Consider the following 6398-nt stretch of genomic DNA (forward strand, 5'->3'; position numbering starts at 1 on the left):
AACAGAATAATCTCTGGTCATTTCCAAGGCTACCCGTTCAATATTGCAGTAATCCAAGTCTCGGCCCTGACCAGTAATGCTATAGAAGCTGATGTTGAACGGTTCTTTGAAGACCTACGAGACGTTCTAAAACGAACACCCCCAAAATATATCCTTTTCATTATAGGGGGATGGATGCAAAAGTAGGAACTCAAGACATACCTGGAGTAACAGGCAAATTTGGCCTTGGAGTATACAATGAAGCAGTTAAATAAGCAGGGTGATGATATACAGCCTTGATGTACTCCTTTTCCTATTTGGAATCAGTCTATTGTTCCATGTTCAGTTCTAATTGTTGCTTCCTGATCTGCATAATTAAGAACAGAAATGGTATGGATCTAACAGAAGCAGAAGATATTAAGAAGAGGTGGCAAGAACATACACAAGAACTATACAAAAAGATCTTCATGACCCAGATAACCATGATGGTGTGATCACTCACCTAGAGCCAGACATCCTGGATTGTGAAGTCAAGTGGGCCTTAGAAAGCACTACAAACAAAGCTAGTGGAAGTGATGGAAATCCAGTTGAGCAATTACAAATCCTAAAAGATGATGCTGTGAAAGTGCTTCACTCAATATGCCAGTAAATTTGGAAAACTCAGCAGTGGCCACAAGACTGGAAAATGTCAGTTTTCATTTCAATCCCAAAGAAAGGCAATGCCAAAAAATGTTCAAACTACCACATAATTGCACTCAAAATTCTCCAAGCCAGGCTTCAACAGTACATGAACTGAGATCTTAAAGATGTTCAGGCTGGATTTAGAAAAGGCAGAGGAACCAAAGATCAAATTTCCAACATTCGTTGAATCATTGAAAAAGCATGAGAGTTCCAGAAAAACATCTACTTCTGCTTTATTGACTATGCCAAAGCCTTTGACTGTGTGGATCACAACAACTATGGAAAATTCTTAAAGAGATGGCAATACCAGACCCCCTGATCTGCCTCCTGAGAAATCTGTATGCAGGTCAAGAAGCAACAGTTAGAACTGGACACGGAACAACAGACTGGTTCCAAATCAGGAATGGAGTATGTCAAGGCTGTATATTGTCACCTTACTTAATTTAACTTATATGCAGAGCATATCATGAGAAATGCTGGGCTGGATGAAGCAAAAGCTGGAATCAAGATTTCTGGGAGAAATATCAATAACCTCAGATATGCAGATGACACCACCCTTATGTCAGAAAGTGAAGAAGAACTAAAGAGCCCCTTGATGAAAGTGAAAGAGAAGAGTGAAAAAGTTGGTTTAAAACTCCACATTTAGAAAACTTAGATCATGGCATCTGGTCCCATCACGTCATGGCAAATAATGGGAACAGTGAGAGACTTTATTTTCTTGGGCTCAAAAATCACTATAGTTGGTGACTGCAGCCATGAAATTAAAAGATGCTTGCTCCTTGGAAGAAAAGCTATGACCAACCTAGATAGCATATTAAAGAGCAGAGACATTACTTTGCCAACAAAGGTCCATTTAGTCAAAGATATGGTTTTTCCAGTAGTCATGTATGGATGTGAGAGTTGGACTATAAAGAAAGCTGAGCACAGAAGAATTGATGCTTTTGAACTGCGGTGTTGGAGAAGACCCTTGAGAGTCCCTTGGACTGCAAGGATATCCAACAAGTCCATCCTAAAGGAAATCAGTCCTGAGTATTCATTGGAAGGACTGATGTTGAAGCTAAAACACCAATACTTTGGCTACCTCATGTGAAGAACTGATTCATCTGAAAAGACCCTGATGCTGGGAAAGATTGAAGGTGGAGGACAAGGGGAGAGCAGTGGATGAGATGGTTGGATGGCATCACCAACTCGATGGACATGAGTTTGAGTAATTTCCAGGAGTTGGTGATGGACCGGGAAGCCTGGCGTGCTGCAGTCCACAGGGTCGCAAAGAGCTGGACAAGACTGAGTGACTGAACTGAACTGAACGTGCAAAGCAGCTTTGCAGGTGTGATTAAATTAAGGGTCTTAAACTGGAGATTATACTGGATTATCTGGGTTGGCCCAATGTAATCACAAAGGTCTATATAAGAGAAAAAGGCATGCAGGTGAGTTAGAGAAGGAGCTGTGACAATGAAATAAGAAGTCAGAATAATGCAGTATGAGAAAGAATTTCTAGCCATTGCTGGTTTTGAAGACGAAGGAAGAAGCCAGAAGCCAAAGGATATACATGGCCTCCAGAAGCTGGAAAAGGCAAGGAATGGATTCTTCCCCATATCCTTCAGAAGGAATATAGCCCTGCTGACCTCGATGTTTAGCCCCACAAGATTCATTTTGGATTCATCCTCAGAATTATGAGATAATAAATTTGTATTGTTTCAAGCCACTGTGTTTGTAAAAATCTGATACAGCAATAGAAGACTAATACCATCAAGGAAAAGCATACTCCCTAAGTCAGACAAAGACAGATATCATATGATATCGCTTATTTGTAGAATCTTAAAAAAAATGGCATAAATTTACAAAACAGAAATATAGTCACAGATGTAGAAAAAAAACTTATGGTTACCAAGAGGGAAATGAGGGGGAGGATAAATTGAGAGACTGGGATTGACACATACATACTACTACACATAAAATAGATAACTAATAAGAACTAACCTTATAGCACAGGGAACTCTACTCAATACTCTGTAGTGACCTATATGGGAGTAGAATCTAAAAAAGAGTGGATATATGTATACCTATAACTGATTCACTTTGCTGTACAGCAGAAACTAACACAACATTGTAAACCAACTAGATTCCAATAAAAATTAGTTAAAAAAAAAAAGAATACACTTCCAAGCTCACTCAGACTATTGGCAAAATTTATTTCCTGTGGGTATAAGGCTGAAGGCCCTGAATTCTTGCTGGCTATTGGCTGGAGGCTATCCTCAGCTCCTAGAGGCTTCCTTAAAATGATAAAGAACTTCTACACAAAACCTACAATTAACATACTTAATGCTGAATAACAAATCACTGCAGATGGTGACTGTAGCCATGAATTAAAAGACTCTTGCTCCTTGGAAGAAAAGCTATGACAAACCTAGACAGCATAATAAAAAGCAGAGACATTATTTTTGTCAACAAAGGCCCATCTAGTCAAAGCTACGGCTTTTAGAGTAGTCATGTATGGATGTGAGAGTTGGACCATGAAGAAGGCTGAGTGCTGAAGAATTGATGCTTTTGAACTGTGGTGTTGGAGGAGATTCTTGAAGAGATCTTGGAGGGGATTCTTGCAGTCCCCCTGGACTACAAGGAGATCAATCGTGAAAAAAAAAAAAAAAATACAAGGAGATCGAACCAATCAATCCTAAAGGAAATCAACCTTGACTATTCATTGGAAGGACTGATGCTGAAACTGAAGCTCCAATACTTTGGCCACCTGATGCAAAGAGCCGACTCATTGGAAAAGACCCTGACGCTGAGAAAGGCAGAAGGCAGGAGGAAAAGGGGGCGACAGAGGATGAGATGGTTGGATGGCATCACCAAGTCAATAACATGAGTTTGAGCAAGCTCCAGGAGATGGTGAAGGACCAGGAAACCTGGCATGCTGCAGTCTGTGGGTTGCAAAGAGTCAGACACTACTGAGCAACTAACAACAACCCTCTTCCACTGGAAGTCACCAACAGGATATAGAAAGGACAAAAATTGTTCAGTGGCATTCTCATCACTTCCTCCTCTCCCACCAGTCTCTTTAATATTCCAACAGGTTTTTATCTACAACTAAGGAGAAATTACCCTTATTCTCATGTTTATATTTCAAAATTTCATTTAAACTAATGACAAGGTCATATGCACTCTCACCCAGTCCCTTATCTAAAAGACAGTACCTCTAAATGCGTGGGGTGGTCTTTAACATGCTACTTCCTGCTCAAAAACTTATAGGCATTTCCTATTACCTAACACATTAAAGCATCTGAGTATTTTGAGTTCCTTCCTTATCAAATAGCCCCTTTCCGACTTTTGCAACTCTTTATTTATTAAACATTTGCTGAACATACAGTGATCTCTACTTTCTAGATAATAACATGAATATGATGACCGTATTTGTCAATCTCATTGACAAGAACTTGTGGCCATAATGGAATCAAATATTTGAAATCATACCATCCCAGAATACTTGCGGCATATGTTTGCCATAATTAAAGGATATCTCACATACTCACATAAAGTTAAAACACCATCTCTATCTTGCAAGAGTAGGTCTGTGTGGTACAGGCTACTCCACAGCAACCTCTGACCCTGCTCAGAGTCCTGGCTGCCTCTAGACCTACCTTGTTCAATCCCACCTTGCTTTCCTTTTGCTATTCCTTTGACCTTGAAAATCTTACCTTGTGCATCGTCATTCTATTCTGTGCCCCCCACTTCAGAGATAAGGTAAACATCTTCAAAATGTTTGTGCTCACCAATGTGCTCTCCTTTCTCTAAATAAGTCTTGCAACATAACAAAAAGTTGTCTCTTCCGAGTATGAGAACTTTGCATGTAATTGTTCTCCTTTTTTTTTCCTTTCTACATGTAATTTTCTTTTAAAAATAAAGGAATTTTATAAACTTTTATACTGTCTGTAATACTTTAATATCAACAGTAAGTTAAATGAAAATTATGAGTTTTCCAGGGGGCACTAGTGGTAAAGAACCCACCTGCCAACGCAGGAGACATAAGAAATGAGGGCTCCATCCCAGGGTTGGGAAGATCCCCTGGAGAAAGAAATGGCAACCCACTTCAGTATTCTTGCCTAGAGAATCCCATGGACAGAGGAGCCTGGCAGGCTACAGTCCATAAGATCTCAAAGAGTCGGACAGGACTGAAGTAACTGAAGGAAATACACAAGTGTTTTCCTTAACCCAAGCACCTCCATTCACAAGGTAATCTGTCCCGCTAATCCTTGGAACTTTCACTGCATTTCATTCCTCTACTGAGCACATCTCATTTTTTGTTTTGCATGATGGTTCTGTCAATTACCTGTTTCCTCTGTGAGATCACATCTCCTTGAAAGAAAGAACTGTGTCTTACTCTAATTTACACCCCTTCTAGTTCTCAGCTTGAGACACTTTTTTTCTTAAATGAAGGAAGGAATGAACCAACAAAGATTTATATAGTGATACTATTACAGCCTCATCTTCCATTTAAGCCTGTCGAACTGCCTAGAAATAAAACACTTACTGAAAACTGTTCAGAGAACCCTATCTGTGAAATCACTATTACAGTGTAATTCTAAAGAAGGCTTGGGACCCCCAGACTATATGTAAAGCTCTCTTCTCTTTCATGTTACCAAGCAAAAAAAAAAGAGAAACAAGTACTAATTTTAGAATTCTGTATATTAATGATTAGCAGCCAGTTCTTTCTTAGTGGCAGTACAGCTAAATGGTTAGGAATTTGGGGTCTGATGTCAGAATACCTGGATTTCAATCTCACTTCTACCACATATTAGCTATGGGACCTTAAGAAAGTTATTTAACATATTTGTGCCTCATTTTCATCACCAGTAAAAGGTAGAAACAATACAGAATCTCAAAGGGATGGTGTGAAAATTAATGATTTAATATATTTAAAGAGTTTAGAATAGTATCTGGCACTTTGCTGAAAAGTCATAGCAATATGTAGCCCTTTCTTAACTTTTTACTTTATACTGGAGTATGGTTTTTCCTGTGGTCATGTATGGATGGGAGAGTTGGACTGTGAAGAAGGCTGAGCACCGAAGAATTGATGCTTTGGAACTGTGGTGTTGGAGAAGACTCTTGAGAGTCCCTTGGACTGCAAGGAGATCCAACCAGTCCATTCTGAAGGAGATCAGCCCTGGGATTTCTTTGGAAGGAATGATGCTAAAGCTGAAACTCCAGTACTTTGGCCACCTCATGCGAAGAGTTGACTCATTGGAAAAGACTCTGATGCTGGGAGGGATTGGGGGCAGGAGGAGAAGGGGACAACAGAGGATGAGATGGCTGGATGGCATCACTGACTCGATGGACGTGAGTCTGAGTGAATTCCGGGAGTTGGTGATGGACAGGGAGGCCTGGCCTGCTGCGATTCATGGGGTCGCAAAGAGTCGGACAAGACTGAGCGACTGATCTGATCTGATGGTTGATTAACAATGATGTGTTAGTTTCAGGTGTACTGCGAAGTGATCCATTTATACATGTATCCTTTTTCAAGTTCTTTTCCCATTTAGGTTGTTACATAATATTGAGCAGAGTTGCCTGTGCTCTACAGTAGGTCCTTGTTGGTTACCCACTTTAAATATTTATCTTATATTCCCTATTGGTAAGTTTCATGACATTAAGAACAAACTGAATTCTTTTTTGGAGGGTCTCCTACAGTACATAACAGAACGAAACAAACACTAGATGTTCAAAAAATGTGAATTGTATTTGAG

At 39.8% G+C, this 6398-nt stretch overlaps 1 protein-coding gene across 2 annotated transcripts in view; it reads right to left on the reverse strand.

Moving 5' to 3' along the window:
- SPATA31F3 (SPATA31 subfamily F member 3) overlaps window positions 1-6398 on the reverse strand; it is a 69518-nt gene that overhangs the window by 62283 nt on the left and 837 nt on the right. The window lies entirely within an intron of this gene.

This window comes from Bos indicus, chromosome 8 (assembly GCF_029378745.1).
Source record: "Bos indicus isolate NIAB-ARS_2022 breed Sahiwal x Tharparkar chromosome 8, NIAB-ARS_B.indTharparkar_mat_pri_1.0, whole genome shotgun sequence".
Taxonomy (NCBI): domain Eukaryota; kingdom Metazoa; phylum Chordata; class Mammalia; order Artiodactyla; family Bovidae; genus Bos; species Bos indicus.